We start from the raw sequence: 20,812 nt of genomic DNA, 5'->3' as shown, positions 1-20,812 counted from the left end.
TGATTACTGCATAACAGATGTAAAACAAAGGATAGGGTTATAGACAGAGAGATGCTGAAAGGAACACTTTGGTTGTCAAGAATGCAATGCGTGATGCCTTCAATGACTACTGTAGCAGAATATTGTGAAACGACATTTCACAAAATCCAGAGAAATTCTGGTTGTATGTAAGGGCTGTCAGTGGCACTAAAGTTAATGTTCAGTCCCTAGCGAATGAGGCAGGAACTAAAATTGAATTTAGCAAAGCAAAAGCTGAAATGTTTAACTCCATTTTCAGATGTTGCTTTTCAAAGGAAAACCCAGGAGAATTGCTCCAATTTAATCCTTGTATCACTGAAAAGATGAATGAAATAAGTATTAGTGCAAGTGGTGTTGAGAAACAGCTGAAATCATTGAAACTGAGCAAAGCTCCAGGACTCGATGAATCCTTGTCAGATTCTATACTGAAATTGTGGCTGAGTTAGACCCCCTCTTCTCACTATAATCTATCATAAATCCCTTGAACAAAAAACTGTATCCAGTTCTTGGAAAAAGACACAGGTCACACACGACTGCAAGAATCTTAGAACATATTCTGAGCTCAAACATGATGAAATATCTTCAACAGAATGACCTCCTCAATGCTAACCAAGATGGTTTTAGAGAACATTGATAATGTGAAACCCAATTGGCATGCTGAAAGCTTTGGATCAAGGCAATCAAGTACATGCAGTGTTTCAAGATTTCCAAAGAAGCTGCATAAATATTCAATCAGATCTTGATAAGATTTCAACATGGTGCAGAGACTTGCAACTTGCTCTGAACGTTCAAAAATGTAAAATTTTGCACTTCACAAAACGAAAAAAACATAGTATCCTATGACTTTAATATCAATGAGCCACTGTTGGTATCGGCCAACTAACACAAGAACCTGGGTGTAATGCTTTGTAGGGATATGAAACGGAATGATCATATAGGTTCAGTCATGGGTAAAGCAGGTGGTAGACATCGGGTTATTGGTAGAATACTGAGGAAGTGCAATCAATCTACTAAAAAGATTGCTTACAAAGCATTTGTGCAACCCACCCTAGGATATTGCTCAAATGTGTGGGACCTGTACCAGATACGACTAACGGGGGATATTGAATGTATACAGAGAGGGCAGCATGAATAGTCACAGAATTCTTTAATTCATTGGAGAGTGTTACAGAAATACTGAAAGAACTGACCTAGCAGACTCTTGAATACAGACATAAACTGTCCCGAGAAATTGTATTAACAAAGTTTCAAGAACCAGCTTCAAACGATTACTCTAGGAATATACTATACTCCCTACATATCACTCACATAGGGATCATAAGGATTGTTGTTGTTGTTGTTGTGATCTTCAGTCCTGAGACTGGTTTGATGCAGCTCTCCATGCTACTCTATCCTGTGCAAGCTTCTTCATCTCCCAGTACCTACGGCAACCTACATCCTTCTGAATCTGCTTAGTGTATTCATCTCTTGGTCTCCCTCTACGATTTTTACCCTCCACGCTGCCCTCCAATGCTAAATTTGTGATCCCTTGATGCCTCAGAACATATCCTACCAACTGATCCCTTCTTCTGGTCAAGTTGTGCCACAAATTCCTCTTCTCCCTTCTTCCCAATTCTATTCAATACCCCCTCATTAGTTACGTGATCCACCCATCTAATCTTCAGTATTCTTCTGTAGCACCACATTTCGAAAGCTTCTATTCTCCTCTTGTCTAAACTATTTATCGCCCATGTCTCACTTCCATACATGGCTACACTCCATACAAATACTTTCAGAAACGACTTCCTGACACTTAAATCTATACTCGATATTAACAAATTTCTCTTCTTCAGAAACGATTTCCTTGCCATTGCCCGTCTACATTTTATATCCTCTCTACTTTGACCATCATCAGTTATTTTACTCCCTAAATAGCAAAACTTCTTTACTACTTTAAGTGTCTCATTTCCTAATCTAATCCCCTCAGCATCACCCGATTTAATTTGACTACATTCCATTATCCTCATTTTGCTTTTGTTGATGTTCATCTTATATCCTCCTTTCAAGACACTGTCCATTCCGTTCAACTGCTCTTCCAAGTCCTTTGCTGTCTCTGAGAGAATTACAATGTCATCGGCGAACCTCAAAGTTTTTACTTCTTCTCCATGAATTTTAATACCTACTCCGAATTTTTCTTTTGTTTCCTTTACTGCTTGCTCAATATACAGATTGAATAACATCGGGGAGAGACTACAACCCTGTCTCACTCCTTTCCCAACCACTGCTTCCCTTTCATGCCCCTCGACTCTTATAACTGCCATCTGGTTTCTGTACAAATTGTAAATAGCCTTTCGCTCCCTGTATTTTACCCCTGCCACCTTCAGAATCTGAAAGAGAGTATTCCAGTTAATGTTGTCAAAAGCTTTCTCTAAGTCTACAAATGCTAAAAACATAGGTTTGCCTTTTCTTAATCTTTCTTCTAAGATAAGTCATAAGGTTAGTATTGCCTCACATGTTCCAACATTTCTACGGAATCCAAACTGATCTTCCCCGAGGTCTGCTTCTAGCAGTTTTTCCATTCGTCTGTAAAGAATTCGTGTTAGTATTTTGCAGCTGTGACTTATTAAACTGATAGTTCGGTAATTTTCACATCTGTCAACACCTGCTTTCTTTGGGATTGGAATTATTATATTCTTCTTGAAGTCTGAGGGTATTTCGCCTGTCTCATACATCTTGCTCACCAGATGGTAGAGTTTTGTCATGACTGGCTCTCCCAAGGCCATCAGTAGTTCTAATGGAATGTTGTCTACTCCCGGGGCCTTGTTTCGACTCAGGCCTTTCAGTGCTCTGTCAAACTCTTCACGCAATATCTTATCTCCCATTTCATCTTCATCTACATCCTCTTCCATTTCCATAATATTGTCCTCAAGTACATCTCCCTTGTATAAACCCTCTATATACTCCTTCCACCTTTCTGCCTTCCCTTCTTTGCTTAGAACTGGGTTGCCATCTGAGCTCTTGATATTCATACAAGTGGTTCTCTTCTCTCCAAAGGTCTCTTTAATTTTCCTGTAGGCAATATCTATCTTACCCCTAGTGAGACAAGCCTCTACATCCTTACATTTGTCCTCTAGCCATCCCTGCTTAGCCATTTTGCACTTCCTGTCGATCTCATTTTTGAGACGTTTATATTCCTTTTTGCCTGCTTCATTTACTGCATTTTTATATTTTCTCCGTTCATCAATTAAATTCAATATTTCTTCTGTTACCCAAGGATTTCTATTAGCCCTCGTCTTTTTACCCACTTGATCCTCTGCTGCCTTCACTACTTCATCCCTCAGAGCTACCCATTCTTCTTCTACTGTATTTCTTTCCCCCATTCCTGTCAATTGTTCCCTTATGCTCTCCCTGAAACTCTCTACAACCTCTGGTTCTTTCAGTTTATCCAGGTCCCATCTCCTTAAATTCCCACCTTTTTGCAGTTTATTCAGTTTCAATATGCAGTTCATAACCAATAGATTGTGGTCAGAATCCACATCTGCCCCTGGAAATGTCTTACAATTTAAAACCTGGTTCCTAAATCTCTGTCTTACCATTATATAATCTATCTGATACCTTTTAGTATCTCCAGGATTCTTCCAGGTATACAACCTTCTTTTATGATTCTTGAACCAAGTGTTAGCTATGATTAAGTTATGCTCCGTGCAAAATTCTACAAGGCGGCTTCCTCTTTCATTTCTTCCCCCCAATCCATATTCACCTACTATGTTTCCTTCTCTCCCTTTTCCTACTGATGAATTCCAGTCACCCATGACTATTAAATTTTCGTCTCCCTTCACTACCTGAATAATTTCTTTTATCTTGTCATACATTTCATCTATTTCTTCATCATCTGCAGAGCTAGTTGGCATATAAACTTGTACTACTGTAGTGGGCATGGCTTTGTGTCTATCTTGGCCACAATAATGCGTTCACTATGCTGTTTGTAGTAGCTAACCCGCACTCCTATTTTTTTATTCATTATTAAACCTACTCCTGCATTACCCCTATTTGATTTTGTATTTATAACCCTGTAATCACCTGACCAAAAGTCTTGTCCCTCCTGCCACCGAACTTCACTAATTCCCACTATATCTAACTTTAACCTATCCATTTCCCTTTTTAAATTTTCTAACCTACCTGCCCGATTAAGGGATCTGACATTCCACGCTCCGATCCATAGAACGCCAGTTTTCTTTCTCCTGATAACGACGTCCTCTTGAGTAGTCCCCGCCTGGAGATCCGAATGGGGGACTATTTTACCTCCGGAATATTTTACCCAAGAGGACGCCATCATCATTTAATCATACAGTAAAGCTGCATTTCCTCGGGAAAATTTACGGCTGTAGTTTCCCCTTGCTTTCAGCCGTTCGCAGTACCAGCACAGCAAGGCCGTTTTGGTTAATGTTACAAGGCCAAATCAGTCAATCATTCAGACTGTTGCCCCTGCAACTACTGAAAAGGCTGCTGCCCCTCTTCAGGAACCACGTGTTTGTCTGGCCTCTCAACAGATACCCCTCCGTTGTGGTTGCAGCTACGGTACGGCCATCTGTATCGCTGAGGCACGCAAGCCTCCCCACCAACGGCAAGGTCCATGGTTCATGGGGGGATCATAAGGATAAGATTAGAATAATAAGGATAAGATCAGAATAATTACTGCACATGCAGAGGCATCCAAACAATCATTCTTTCTATGCTCAATATGTGAATGGAATAGGAAGAAAGCCTAATAAATGATACAATGGCATGTACCTTCTGCCATGTACTTCGGAATGGTTTGCACAGTATAGATGTAGATGCAGAATAATTTACAAACCCTTGATGTGCCCATTGAGTTAATAAAGAATCATTTATATAAAAAGGGTTAAGATACAGTTTGAGTTGTGTATACTACTTCTGAAAGAGGCTTCAACATTTTTCAAAATTTTGGTGATACTTATTTTACACTTAAAGCATAAATCACTTTTGATTCTTTATTACTCTCATGTTTATATCTGTTTTCAGAACTTGGCCAAAGACTTTAGTTTCGTTTTACCACTTCACTGTTATAATGTTTGCTATACATGTTGTAGTGCTCAACTTGCCTTGTTATTGGGGTGTGTGTGTGTGTGTGTGTGTGTGTGTGTGTGTTTTAGGGGGGGGGGGGGCTGGGGACAGAGTTCTACGCTTAGTGTCTGTTATGCTGCCAGAGGGCTCGTCCCTCGATGATGTCAGGCAGTTCAATTGTACTTTATTAATATTTAATGTGTGTGATGTGTTGTAATCCTTTTAAAATTGTGAATACTGTCCAGAATGCGTAACATATAGCATTAGAAGTTTAATAATTTATCTTAAGATTTGATCTTTAACATTTTTTCTTTTTAAATAAAAAAGAAAATATTGATGGTTGTACTGGTTACTGTTTTGGAAAAGAATTTCTTGTTGGTTAATAAATTTTTGGAGGAATTGCTGAATAACAAGTGATGTTCAGTGGTTTCCCCAGCCTTCCTCTAGGACCTGAGTGTTTGTGTCCTGTAACTAGGTATGCACCCTTGTTGCCTGTTCCACTCACAGCCTATTCTTTTACCCTATTCCTAATCTTACTGCTTCCAATTACAGCTCACAACTGTTCTATCTGTGCTACAACCAGATGAGCTTTGAATTTCAAGATCAAGCTGCTCCTTCATAAACATGGAGGGATTGGTACAACTACTACAATGCCAAAGGCTTGCCACATCTCTACCCAAGCTGGTTGCTCCACAGCACCCAAAATCAAAATAGCACAGGCAGCCTTCACATTTGTCCAGTGTGATGAGATGTTGTATCACTTTTTAAATAAAAAATGATGCTTTCTGCATGTGATTATAGTGCCTCTGCAGCAGAGATAGACTGCATTGCTACACACGTATAAGATGAACAAACATTTTAACAGTGTAAAGATAGATTGATACTTACCGTAAAGGAGACATGTTATGTTCCACACTGGCACAATTAAAAGACGTTTACACAAAGATTTTGGTCACAGCCATCATCAGCAAAAGAGAAATACACACCATTCATACACACAAGCAAACACACCTCGTGCACACGACCACCAACTACAGCATCTCAGGCCAGAATGCAACAATCATGTGGGATGCAAGCAGCAATCCTGAGGGGGTGGGGAAGAGGAAGGTATAGTAGTGTACTGATGGGGAGAGAGACAAACACTGTCCGGTGTCTTGTGTGCAGGGACTAGAGTGCCAACAGGTACAGTGTAAGGAGGTTGTAGGCCACGGAGGTAGGGAAAAAGGAGGAAAAAAGAGAGGAGCGCAGTAGATGGTCAGGTGCATTGGCACTGTTGGATGCAGGGTGTGGGGATAGTATGTTACCATAGGTTGAGGCCGGTATAGTTATGAGAGCAGGTAATGTTTAGTCAGGATGACTCCCATCTGCAGAGTTCAACAAAGGTGGTGGTGGAGGGAAGGATCCAAATGGCTTGTGTAGGGAAGCAGCCTTTGAAATCAAGCACATTGCATGTTGTGCCACGAGGTGGTGTACTTTACTCTTGGACACAGTTTGCTGGTGGCCATTCATTCTGGTGGACAGCTGAAAGCTGTGCAATGATTGCAGCAGAGCTGGTAAATGACATGCACATTAAGTTGCAGATAGGCACAATTAAAAGACACTTACACAAAGCTTTTGGCCACAGCCTCCATCAGCAAAAGAGAAATATACAACATTCACACACAGAAGCAAGCACACGTCGTGCACACTTGACCACCAACCACCAACTCTGGAGCCCCTCTGGCCATCAGGGGCCAGTCACCTGGAAAGCAGCCATGTCACTAGCAATCATTGCACAGCTTTTTATATTGGTATGGCTGCTAACACCTGTCCACGTTAATGATAGGCCACTGCCAAACTGTGGCCAACAGCAAAGTAGACCAATTTGTGGTACAACATGCAGCTGAATGTAATATTCTCCATTTCAGTGGCTGCTTCATTACCCGAGCAATCTGGCAATTCCCCTCCACCACCAGCTTTGTTGAACTCTGCAGATGGGAATATCTTGACTAAACATTATCCGCTCTTGTAACTGTATTGGCCTCAACTTACTCTAACATACTGTCCCCCCACCCTCCCCTCAAGAGCTCCCACTCCCTCTGTCCTATCATCTCCTCCACGTTCTCATCTCCCACCCTCTTTGTTTGCCGCCCTCTGTCAATGCATCTGACCATCTACCCCGCTCCTCTCTTTTTTCGCTCCTTTTTTCCCCATCTCCCTGCCCCAAAACCTCCTGACACTGCACCTGTTGGCAGTCTAGTCCCTTCACACTCTCTGCCCACTTGTATATTACTGTGGCACCGATGAAATCGACACCAACATTGATATGCATTCATTTTTGGACACTAAACATTATCTTTGGCTGTTCCGCCATATTTAGTTCAGTTCTTTGTGATCCTTGTATGTGTTAAGGTTAATAAATGAACTACTGCTAAAGGGGTGTTATTATTGGTGCAACCAACCCAAATACACTCCTCACTACCATCTCTTCCCCTTCCCTGTCCCCTCCAGATTGCTGCTTGTATCCCACATTATAGTTGCATTCCGGCCTGAGATCTCAGTCGTGCACATGAGGTGTGCTGAGGTTTTGTGAGAGTGTGTGTGTGTGTGTGTGTGTGTGTATGTGTGTGTGCGCTTTATTAATGAAGGCTTTGGCCAAATGCTATATATGAGTGTCATTTAATTGTGCCTGTCTGCAACTTAACATGTCGCCTGTACGGGTAGTAGCAATCTATCTTTTCTTCATCACTGATATTCCTAACTGAAGTTTTCATTCTTTGAACACACTTTGTAGTTAAGTGTAGTAACTCAATTTTTTATTTTTACACTATACATTGGTACTCTATGCAGGGAGTTTCCATTGTTTTTACAAACTTTGTAGTTAAATGTAGTAACTCGATTTGTTATTTTTATCCTATAAATTGATTATCAATGTAGGATGGTCAGAAACAGTCTGAAAGGCCTGTAAAGGTGGTGCAAGGTAGGTTGTGCTGAGGAATAACTGTTAAGAAAATATTTGATATGCTGTGCCATTTATGATTTAATTAGCATTGACCTTAGCCAATCAGGTCACTGCAAGTGCAAATTTAAGGACTTGTGCACATGAAAATGCAGTAATGCACAGACATCTGTGAGTCTGTGAGAAACCACTTGTTGAAATGCTTATTATCAGTTAAAATGTACCTTTTTTGGAAGTCATTAATTTAAGCTAGGTGAGCAAAAGCTACATTTGTTTCGTTTGAGAAAACCAAATGAAGGAAATGTTTAACACTGTCTCTGGTATACTGCTTGAATTAGCACATACAGTGACCAGAATGTAGGCACATTTCATTTTTTCATTTCATTTATTATCATCCTTTGCATCATTTACATGATATAGGAATTGTCATAATACTATCCAGAATATGCACAGCAGAATATCACAAATTTCTATCAAACACATAACATTAACATTATATAATATGTTGAAAATTAAAACATTGAATTAATGGGTTGTTCTTTTACATGCTCTTTTAACATGTACCGTATGTGATGACTTTATATATATTTAGTAAATTTTGGTAAACACATATTACACATAATTTAGAGTTAAAAGAGTATAAACAAGACATAGAACTGACAATGAGAACAACATGATGTTGACAATACAACTATCACTTAGTGATTTAAGGATTCAAAATATTCCTCTGTGCTATAAAAAAATTTATTTATCAGATACATTTTCAATTCTGACTTAAATTTTCCTGCATCTACTGTTCCACTGATGCAGAGTGGCAGAGCATTATAAAGCTTTATTCCATAGTGGCTCACATGTTTTTGAGTTTTTGTTTTTCTTGTTCTTTCTACATGCAGATTCTTACAGATACGCGTATTGTAGTCTTGAAGATCTGAATTTACATGTAAACTACTCAAGTGTGTTCTTGTATGCAGCATGCTTTTAATATGTACAAAGATGGTGCTGTAAGTATGTTTAGCTGCACGAACAAGGGCTTGCAGTGTGTTTGTGGAGAGCTGTGTGTAATAATTCTAATGGCTCTTTTCTGTAATTTAAAAACCTCTCTCAAGCGACATTTAGTTGCACCCCAGAATGTTATTCCATAGAATATAATAGAATCGAAATAAGCCATATACACTAATCTTGTACACTCTGCACTGCAAACTCTAGAAATTATTATCTGTCCAAAACATGCTGAATTGAGCTTTTTGGACATGTATGTGACACTTTTTAAAAACATTTTTGCATTTATAATTAAATAAATACTGCCCTATATAATAATATAATTTATGTTAAACTCTATCTCTGACACTACAAATTTGATCTTTGGGTAGTAGCATCCTGCACATTCATACCTTGTGCATGCACAGTGGAAATTAAGAATGTAGTATGATATCACATAAATTTATTAGAATCAGTATTGCATTCATAATTCATTGGTGAGTTCCTGCTTGAACACCTGGTTTGAGATAATGTTCTGATTTTAGTGAAATGCTAAATTATCTTCCTTACATGACAAGTAATCTTATATTTTATTCATACTGAATGGTTGACATGAAGATAAAGCCTTCTTAAAATGAATAATCATGCACTGTGGCACTACATAATGAGAACACAATTTGGCTTTTTGGAGAACAGTATGTAAAGTTGACTAGGTGTTTAAGCAATTTATGTTGTTAAAGCTGTCACTCGAGTATGGTTCAGTAACTGAAATGGCGAATGTGAATAACCACATTTAATAATACTCCAGGTGGAAAATTTTCCCATTTCTACAATACTGCAGGACTGTGGATCCAAGTAAACAGAAAGTAAGCTTGCTTGCAAAGTTGTAAGAACTATTAAGAACTGAGGAGTAGAGAAATTTATAGCAGCTTCCAATGTACCACTTCTGTAAGGACCACAAAGACATGATTACACTATTTCATCACCTTTCAGGCATGCATCTGGACTAATATTATTTCTGCATCCAATATTTCAGTTGTCAGGTTAGCAGCAAAAATACTAGAAAACAAAATAATGCTATCCAGGATGCATGCTAAACAATCTACATCTACATCTACATCCGTACTCTGCAAACCACCTGACGGTGTGTGGCGGAGGGTACCTTGACTACCTCTATCGGTTCTCCCTTCTGTTCCAGTCTCGTATTGTTCGTGGAAAGAAGGATTGTCAGTATGCTTCTGTTTGGGCTCTAATCTCTCTGATTTTATCCTCATGGTCTCTTCACAAGATATACGTAGGAGGGAGTAATATACTGCTTGACTTTTCGGTGAAGGTATGTTCTCGAAACTTCAACAAAAGCCCGTACTGAGCGTCTCTCCTGCAGTCTTCCACTGGAGTTTATCTATCATCTCCATAACGCTTTTGCGATTACTAAATGATCCTGTAACGAATTGCGCTGCTCTCTGTTGGATCTTCTCTATCTCTTCTATCAACCCTATCTGGTACAGATCCCACACTGCTGAGCAGTATTCAAGCAGTGGGCAAACAAGCGTACTGTAACCTACTTCCTTTGTTTTCAGATTTGTTCTTCCTTAGGATTCTTCCAATGAATCTCAGTCTGGCATCTGCTTTACCAACGATCAACTTTATATGATCATTCTATTTTAAATCACTCCTAATGCCTACTCCCAGATAATTTATGGAATTAACTGCTTCCAGTTGCTGACCTGCTATATTATAGCTAAATGATAAGGGATCTATCTTTCTATGTATTCCCAGCACATTACACTTGTCTACATAGAGATTCAATTGCCATTCCCTGCACCATGCGTCAATTCGCTGCAGATCCTCCTGCATTTCAGTACAATTTTCCATTGTTACAACCTCTCGATATACCACAGCATCATCTGAAAAAAGCCTCACTGAACTTCTGATGTCATCCACAAGGTCATTTATGTATATTGTGAATAGCAACGGTCCTACGACACTCCCTGCGGCACACCTGAAATCACTCTTACTTCGGAAGACTTCTCTCCATTGAGAATGACATGCTGCGTTCTGTTATCTAGGAACTCTTCAATCCAATCACACAATTGGTCTGATAGTCCATATGCTCTTACTTTGTTCATTAAACGACTGTGGGGAACTGTATCGAATGCCTTGCGGAAGTCAAGAAACACGGCATCTACCTGGGAACCTGTGTCTATGGCCCTCCGAGTCTCGTGGACGAATAGCGCGAGCTGGGTTTCACACGACCGTCTTTCTCGAAACCCATGCTGATTCCTGCAGAGTAGATTTCTAGTCTCCAGAAAAGTCATTATACTCAAACATAATACGTGTTCCAAAATTCTACAACTGATCGACGTTACAGATATAGGTCTATAGTTCTGCACATCTGTTCGACGTCCGTTCTTGAAAACGGGGATGACCTGTGCCCTTTTCCAATCCTTTGGAACACTACACTCTTCTAGAGACCTACGGTACACTGCTGCAAGAAGGGGGGCAAGTTCCTTCGCATACTCTGTGTAAATCGAACTGGTATCCCATCAGGTCCAGCAGCCTTTCCTCTTTTGAGCGATTTTAATTGTTTCTCTATCCCTCTGTCATCTATTTCGATATCTACCATTTTGTCATCTGTGCGACAATCTAGAGAAGGAACTACAGTGCAGTCTTACTCTGTGAAACAGCTTTGGAAAAAGACATTTAGTATTTCGGCCTTTAGTCTGTCATCCTCTGTTTCAGTACCAATTTGGCCACAGAGTGTCTGGACATTTTGTTTTGATCCACCTACCGCTTTGACATAAGACCAAAATTTCTTGGGATTTTCTGCCAAGTCAGTACATAGAACTTTACTTTCGAATTCATTGAACGCCTCTCGCATAGCCTTCCTCACACTACATTTCGCTTCACGTAATTTTTGTTTGTCTGCATGGCTTTGGCTATGGTTATGTTTGCTGTGAAGTTCCCTTTGCTTCCCCAGCAGTTTTCTAACTTGGTTGTTGTACCACGGTGGCTCTTTTCCATCTCTTATGATCTTGCTTGGTACATACTCATCTAACGCATATTGTACGATGGTTTTGAACTTTGTCCACTGATCCTCAACACTATCTGTACTTGAAACAAAACTTCTGTGTTGAGCCATCAGGTACTCTGTAATGTGCTTTTTGTCACTTTTGCTAAACAGAAAAATCTTCCTACCTTTCTTAATATCTCTATTTACAGCTGAAATCATCGATGCAGTAACCGCTTTATGATCGCTGATTCCCTGTTCTGCGTTAACTGTTTCAAATAGTTCGGGTCTGTTTGTCACCAGAAGGTCTAATAAGTTATCGCCACAAGTCGGTTCTCTGTTTAACTGCTCAAGGTAGTTTTCAGAGCACTTTAAAAAATTTCTCTGGATTCTTTGTCCCTGCCACCCGTTATGAACGTTTGAGTCTCCCAGTCTATATCTGGCAAATTAAAATCTCCACCCAGAACTATAACATGGTGAGGAAATCTACTCGAAATATTTTCCAAATTATCCTTCAGGTGCTCAGCCACAACAGCTGCTGAGCCAGGGGGCCTATAGAGACGTCCAATTACTACGTCTGAGTCTTCTTTACCATGACCTTCACCCAAATTATTTCACATTTCGGATCTCTGTCAATTTCCTTCAATACTATTGCACTTCTTATCACTATAAACACACCTCCCCCTTCACTGTCCAGCCTGTCTCTGCGGTATACATTCCAATCTGAGTTTAGGATTTCATTACCGTTTACGCCTGATTTCAGCCAACTTTCTGTCCCTAGTACTATATGGGCATTGTGACCGTTTATTAATGAGAGCAGTTCTGGGACCTTTCTATAGACGCTCCTGCAGTTTACTATTAGCACATTAATATTGTTATTCTCTGTTGCATTTTGCCTACTCCTACCTTGCCGTGTCTCAGGAGGTGTCTTGTCGAGCCTAGGGAGGGAATTCTCTAACCTAAAAAACCCACATGTGCACTGCACATGTACTCCGCTACCCTTGTAGCCACTTCCGGCATGTAGTGCATGCCTGACCTATTCAGGGGGACCCTACATTTCTCCACTCGATAGCAGAGGTCGAGAAATTTGCACCCCAAATCTCAATGAAGGAGTGCTTGAAGGAAGACACTGTTCACTGGGAATATTTCAAGAAAAAATATTACACTACTTACAGTGAACACAAGGTAATTGAGCAGTTATTTTCCAGTGCTCCACAAGCAAATGGACAGGAAGAGCCCCTAACACATGGTGGAATGGGAAGTTCTTTCTGCCTTGCTCTTCACAGAGGTCTGCAGAGTGTAGGTGTTGACACAAATTAGGGTGATGTAAAATCTTTACTTACATGCATACATACTGTCTATATTATTATTATTATTATTATTATTATTATCATCATTTTGAAAGCCTCCAAATGAACTGGGAAAAAGTGAAAATCTGGACTTGCTTTATTTGTGTCGTGACTACACTTTACAAAAACTCACAGGTATTATTTCTTCCTATTGTGTTGTTTTTGATGAATGTGACTAGTTTTGATTCCTTAATTTTTTTCTCATACAAAAAGAAAACAAACATGACAGCTTGGAAATGATTTGTGTAGTGACTAAATTAAGGAAAAAATTAACATTATTACTTAGTGAATGATTTAAGGCTTGTGTGTTAGTAGTACTTTTCCATCTTATGTTTTGTGGTTCTGGTACACTGTTTTATGGTAAAAGATAATTAGTTACACATTTGGTCTCAATAAGCTCCTGGTACATTTTAATGGAGAGGAAAAATAAGAAAATGTTTCAAGTAAACAGTTTCCTAGGGTATACAGTTTTATTCCACATGTAAAAGATTTCATAATTAAAAACAGTGTAATAATTTGTAGAAAAATATACCAACAAATCAACTGTAATTTACAATTTACAGATTTAACAAAGCATGTATTGTAGCTGGCAATAACAAAACAATGTTTTGTGGATTAACACTTTCTTTCATCAACTCCTTCAATTGGTGATGTCTTTCTTTCTTTTCGTGCTGACTGTGGTTGTGAGGGAGTCATGCCAATTTTCCAAAAATTCTCAATGTACTCAGCATATGTTCATGGGATTTGCATTCAAAATTTTCTACAGTTCCATTTAATTTCCATCTTATATGAAAGATTTTTATTTATTTATTTATATTTTCTTTGTGTGGAGCCATCATAATGATGGCTTTTGCAAATGTCAGACTTATTATCACATTACAACTGATATGCTAATGCCTCATGTTACAATCACTATCTTAAAATTAATTGAAATAATATAAACATTTTTCTATTAGAAAAGATTTTAATTTTGTTTTAAAAACATTTCCCGTGTATGTTCTTAGAGAGATTGGTAGCTTGTTATACCAAATCAAACCACTGATATATGGACTGCTATCAGTCATTTTTAACGTTGTTCTGTTACAGAAATAGTTACACTTTGTTCTAGTGTTGTGATCATGTACATCACTGCCCTTGATAGCTTCTGTTGGTTGACTTATAAACAATACACCTATTTTGAAGATGTACAGAGAATATATTGTCAGATATTCGTGCTGCACAAACACTTCACGACATGAATCTCTATGTCCCATCCCATGTATAAGTCTTATTGCTCTTTTCTGTAGTAGTAGTATTCTTTTTAAATGTACATCAGCTGCACAGCTCCATAGTTCAATTCCGTAATTGAGAAAGGGGTAAAGTGTTCCATAATATACTAATTTCAGTGCTTGGCTAGGAACTATCTTTGCGAGCTAGCTGAGGAGATATATGGCACTACTGACTTTCCGCATACAAAATTAATGAGGTACGTCCACTGCAAATTTTCATCAACATATACACCCAGGAATTTACAGTTACCATTTTCTGTTGCAGAGATATTACACACACTATTCATATTGTTGTGATGAGAACTGCCTGTTTTAAATGTCAGTAGTTGAGATTTCGTGAAATTCACCTTGAGTCCCTGATAATTGAAGTATTTTGTTACTTCTGTTACACCACTAGCAGCAAGAGATTCTAGCTCTTTAGATTCACTCCGATATAATAAGATTGATATGTCATCTGCATAGCTTACAATATGGGAGTTAATGGGTTGCGCAATGTTGTTAATATATATAAGGAAGAGAAAGGGTCCAAAGATTGAGCCCTGTGGTACACCTTGTAATACGGGTTCACTGGTGGACTGGGAGTTCATGATTTTATTATCTAGTTTGTATGACAATTTAGTGCTTTGCTTACGATTCAACAGCAAGTCACCAGCTGTAATTCAAAGAAGAATCAGCAAACAGTTTAATAACAGTAGATACTTTTAACTGTTAGAATGATTTAGTAATTTCGGTTTCTTTGATAATTTGGTTATGCATAGTGTTGGCTGACAAGTCAAAAGACTTTCACTTATCAGATTACATCATTCTGGAAATAAACTGTGACATGACACTGATACATTGAAAGTGTTGTAAAATTATATGTGAAAAATTAAAAGGTAAGTGACTGAATCCAAAATTTGTAAACCAATATATCACTGTATTCAGATACATATTTAAGCTACACTTTAGTGTTGCACAAGACTAGCTTTGAATTAAACAGTTCCAAGAAGTCTACACTTTTCATAAAAGTAATACTCGTGCAATATCTACAGAAAACACATAGGAAAAGAACGCTGTTCTAGAATGCTGATATTTGTTCCAGGATTCATGCATTTCTTTTGCTGTAATTATTTATGTTTAGCTGTCTGAATGATATTTCTAAAAGACAAAGCTGTGTTACAATTTTATGGAAGGTATGAAGACAGGGACACACACACACACACACACACACACACACACACACACACACACACACACAAACTCAGCTCACACACGAGTCGTGTGTGTGTGTGTGTGTGTGTGTGTGTTATTCCTGACGAAGGCCTTACTGGCCAAAGGCTTATTTGTGACAATTTTAATTTGTTGTACCTATCTGCGACTCAGCATCTCCACTATATGGTGAGTGGCAACTTTCCTTTTCACAATGAGGAAGAACTATTGGTGAACAAAAGTCACAGCACAGTGGAACGCAAAACCACATCTGATTACTGAATCCAAATTACACAGAAACAACACAAGATTAATTCACAGGATCGGAAATACTACAAAAATGCAGAGTTAAATGCTGATCATCACTATTTTCAAACTCACTGGCAACAACATTTATCCAGGAAGGACAACACACATAAACTTTAACATTGAGTGTACAAAAGGTCGTTATAAAACTTTAAATGTTTCTTTCAGTTTCTGTGTGGGACACCTTAAATAAATATAATCACACATTGTATTCTTTTTTTTCCATTAGACTTGCAACTGTGACAGGACTGCATCTATCAGATGTCAGTACTATTGTGCATACTGTTGTAAAGAATTTCTTTCTTCACATAATATAGAAGTACATTTTCTTTGTTGCATGATACGAGATTGTACAAAAAAAGCCCAGAAGTAAATTTGGAAAACAACAATAAAGGAAATACGAAACCAAAATTGAAAAGAAAATTTACATACACGCATAAAAGACCACATCAGCAGAAGACAAGGTAGGACCAAGTATTGCCAATTATCTTAGTCATTAGTGCTCCATAGCTAGATGCAACAGCAATAGATCCTTGCTTTCCTCCCTTTCAGTAATTTCAAAAATTTTGTTTGAGCATTTTTTCATAGCACCATTTAATTTGTGTTCAAGGAACAGCACCCACCTTGTTGCATGCAATTGGCATATTACATTATTTACTGAAATGCTGTGTAGGTGCTGTAGTGAACAGAATAATGGTCTGGCACATGACTGATCCATCCTATGAGAGTTGTTCAAAAATTTCGCCACCCATCTCTATGCACTTGTCAATGCATTGGAAAGTGTGTTGTGTTGCACATCAAACATCACCTCAGTGGGCTTTAATGCAGGCAACAGTGTCAGTGATGCAAGTTCTTTACATGTATCCACCTTCGTAGCATACACCTCTCCCTGTAACCAGTCCCATAAACAGAAGTTTCACGAGCTTAGGTCGGGCGATGAGGCAGGCCAATTAATGGGTCCACCATGACCAATCCACCATTGAGGAAATATGTTATTCAGATACTGGGATACTTGTCTGGTACAGTGAATTAGCGATCCGTCATGTAGCAGGTACATTTGCTGTTGCTGCTCTAATACCATGCGATTTGGCAGGAACACAGCCCCTGTCACCGGATCATCTATCATATCACAGTAGACGTTCACTGAGAACCTAACTTGGAATCTTGATTCCCTAGCATCATGTCAATTCACCATTGTCCATCTATGAGAATTGCGGGTGTCCATGATAAATGTAGCGTCATCTGCAAATAAAGTGTATTGCATGGCGTCTATGCATGCAGCCAACCATTTACAAAATTGTTGACTGCTTACTGACTCACCTGGATGCATATGTTGCAAGGGTTGCACATGAAGGAGTAAAAACAATTGGAATATAATGTACGCCACACTTGCATTTGTGGAATATCGAGCTGATGACTAACGTGCTGTGTACTGGTGGTGGGACTCAGTTGTACCATTGTACCACCTACTTTACTCATCTGACTGTACGGCCTTGCGTTCTGATGTTACATGTACATGGGTAGGTTCCAGATTCATGTAACGTTCAAAAACCATGGGAAATACCCTGGCACAGGGGGTTTGTCGATCAGGGAAACATCTCTGGCACTCTGTCACAGCCACACGGGCACACCTGTTACAGTACCCTTACACAAACAGCATGTCTGCATATTCAGCTTGCACAGGGCCTCATGACTGCTAACTGATCCAACCCACAATTGCATACTGGGTACACGTGCAGCTCCTGCCTTGGTGAGACATCACAAGCTACCAACTGTTGGGGAGCCCCCACACATCTTGTAGGATGGATCAGTCATCTGTCCCACCATTAGTCTGTCCACCACAGTGCCTGCACAGCATTTTGGTAAATAATATTCACACTTGCCTTCATATTTGTTCATGGATATGTGTAGTCTTCAATGCCTGTTCCAGTTCTGTAACAATCAAAATTTTCACATATGTTCATACGACTTTTACAGTTTATTTTCACATGTAGAATCAACTCAGCGACAGTACTGAATATAAAATGTAATCAAAGGACAATAATGAAATGAATGGAATATAGTAACAAAGAACAAGAAACATTTAGCATGAATTAACAAAATGGAAGGAGTGGCAAGCAAAGCAACAAGATGCCAGATACATTAGACACTGTAGACCAGCAGTACACCCGTGGATATTTTGATTATCAAATACGCCAGGAGAAACTCAAGAATCACATCATACATCTTTACGGGGAGGAGATGTATCGCAGCATGAAGAAATTTGAAAAGTTGCGCCACTGTAGATGTCGTTTGCCAAGTACTCTTGCCTTTCTAAAGAGATGTCGTTCCGAGAATGTTGTTCCAAATTTTGCTAAGGTTATGCATCACAGCGTTTCTGCAGCAGCTAAGAGAATCAAGAAATGAGCCAGCCTCGCATTGGTACGTGAGGGAGTGCAATTCACCCGCCGGAGCCTTCAGTTTATCTCACAGGAATTACTCAAACTACATTTGTAACTGGCTAGTAATTTCACTTCTTTTTCCTGGGATTGGATTGATGGTGTCACCTGGGTTGCAGCTGATTCCGCCCATAAGAAGGCAACGGGACGTCAAACAGCTAAGTTCTCACGTCTCCTTGACAAACCATCTCTGCAGGTTCCGTGCAAGACTGTCATCAATTTGAGTGGCATGGTGTTGAGTGATAATGCGGTCTCGGTTTTGCAGGAAGGTCTCAACTTCACTCCCACTCCCAAGTTCACTCCGGTCGCAGAAATTGTTAGTGCTGTTGAACAGGTTGCAGCTCGACTTCCACCTGAATCAGCTGAGGAAATACGTCATGAAACTTGTCGTGCGCTGACGAAGTCCAAGCCGATGAAGTCAAATATCACCAGTAATGAGAGGGCTGCCATTCGTGATCTGAGGGAGCACTCTGAAATTCTTGTCTTACCGGCTGACAAAAGCAATGCTACAGTTGTTGTCTCCCATAAGGACTACACTGATAAGATGCAGAGCCTGCTAAATGACGATTCCTACTGGAAGATCAGCGTTGACCCTACAAAGAAGGTGGAGAACAAGACGAGGTCGCTTCTCAAGGACGCAGATTTACCAGGGGGTGACGCTAAGAAATTGTTACCCCAAGGTCCGGTACCGCCTAGACTATATGGAGTCCCGAAGGTTCACAAAGAGGGGGTACTATTACGCCCCATTGTCAGCAACATCAGGGCACCTACATATTTGTTGGCCAAATACCTGACGGGAATATTAAGTCCTTATGTGGGTAAATGCCCTCATCACATTCGCAATTCCGTGGACTTTGTTAAACGCCTTGATAGCTTCAGGTTGGATGAGTCAGATATCATGGTGAGTTTTGACATCGTTTCCTTGTTTACGCGGGTGCCCCTGTGAGAGCCACTATAATTGATTAGTCAGAAGTTTGACGAGAAGACCACTGAACTTTTTAGGCACGTCTTGACTTCCACGTATTTTCTTGTTAGTGGAGAATACTACGAACAAACAGAGGGAGTCGCCATGGGTAGCCCACTCTCACCGGTGGTAGCGAATTTGTACATGGAGAACTTCGAGGAGGAAGCCCTGTCGTCATCCGAATGGAAACCAACTTGCTTTTTCCGTTACGTGGGCGACACATTCGTCATCTGGCCACACGGTATGGATAAACTCATTGACTTCCTTACACATCTAAACTCCATACACCCCAACATCAGATTCACTATGGACACTGAAACGGCTGGCCGCGGTGGTCTCGCGGTTCTAGGCGTGCAGTCCGGAACCGCGTGACTGCTATGGTCGCAGGTTCGAATCCTGCCTCGGGCATGGATGTGTGTGATGTCCTTAGGTTAGTTAGGTTTAAGTAGTTCTAAGTTCTAGGGGACTGATGACCACAGCTGTTAAGTCCCATAGTGCTCAGAGCCATTTTTGGACACTGAAACGGAGGGTAAATTACCTTTCCTTGACGTTTTGGTCAAGAGAAGGGCTGACGGCACCCTAGGTTATGGGGTGTATCGGAAAACAACGCACGCTGATCTGTATTTGCACGCAGACAGCTTCCACCACCCTTCACAGAGGAATGGGGTACTTAAAACTCTAGTACATAGGGCGCGCACTATCTCTGACGCAGAGAGTCTACCCCAGGAAATGGAACATCTGAGAACTGTATTTCGAAAAAATGGGTACTCAGAGTGACAGATTCAACGTGCTCTCCGCCCAACCACTACAGCACAACCTGTGGAGATGGATGAAATCACGAGGGAGGAGGTAGGCACTGCGTTTATTCCATATACAGGCGCATTCTCGGGGGAAATCGCCCGCATTTTGAAGAAACACCGGGTCGGAACTGTGTTTTGTCCTCCGAATAAAACTCGTGCACTGGTGGGGAGCGCCAAAGATGACCTCGGTTTGAGGAAGGCCGGTGTGTACCGGATTCCGTGTCAATGTGGCAAGTTGCATATTGGTCAGACAATGTGTACCGTCGAGGATCGATGCCGTGAACACCAGAGGCACACTCGACTGATGTATCCGAGCAAGTTGGCGGTCGCTGAACATTGTTTGTCGGAAAATCACGGAGTATGAATGCACGAGGATTCTGGTACAGACGTCGAGATACTGGGACAGTGTTGTTAGAGAGGCCATCGAAATTCGCACCAATGACGACCTCATAAACCATGACTGTGGCTATAATCTTAGCAAGGCTTGGAAA

The sequence above is a fragment of the Schistocerca serialis genome, chromosome 10 (genome assembly GCF_023864345.2).
Source record: "Schistocerca serialis cubense isolate TAMUIC-IGC-003099 chromosome 10, iqSchSeri2.2, whole genome shotgun sequence".
Taxonomy (NCBI): domain Eukaryota; kingdom Metazoa; phylum Arthropoda; class Insecta; order Orthoptera; family Acrididae; genus Schistocerca; species Schistocerca serialis.
This window is presented reverse-complemented; position numbering follows the sequence as displayed.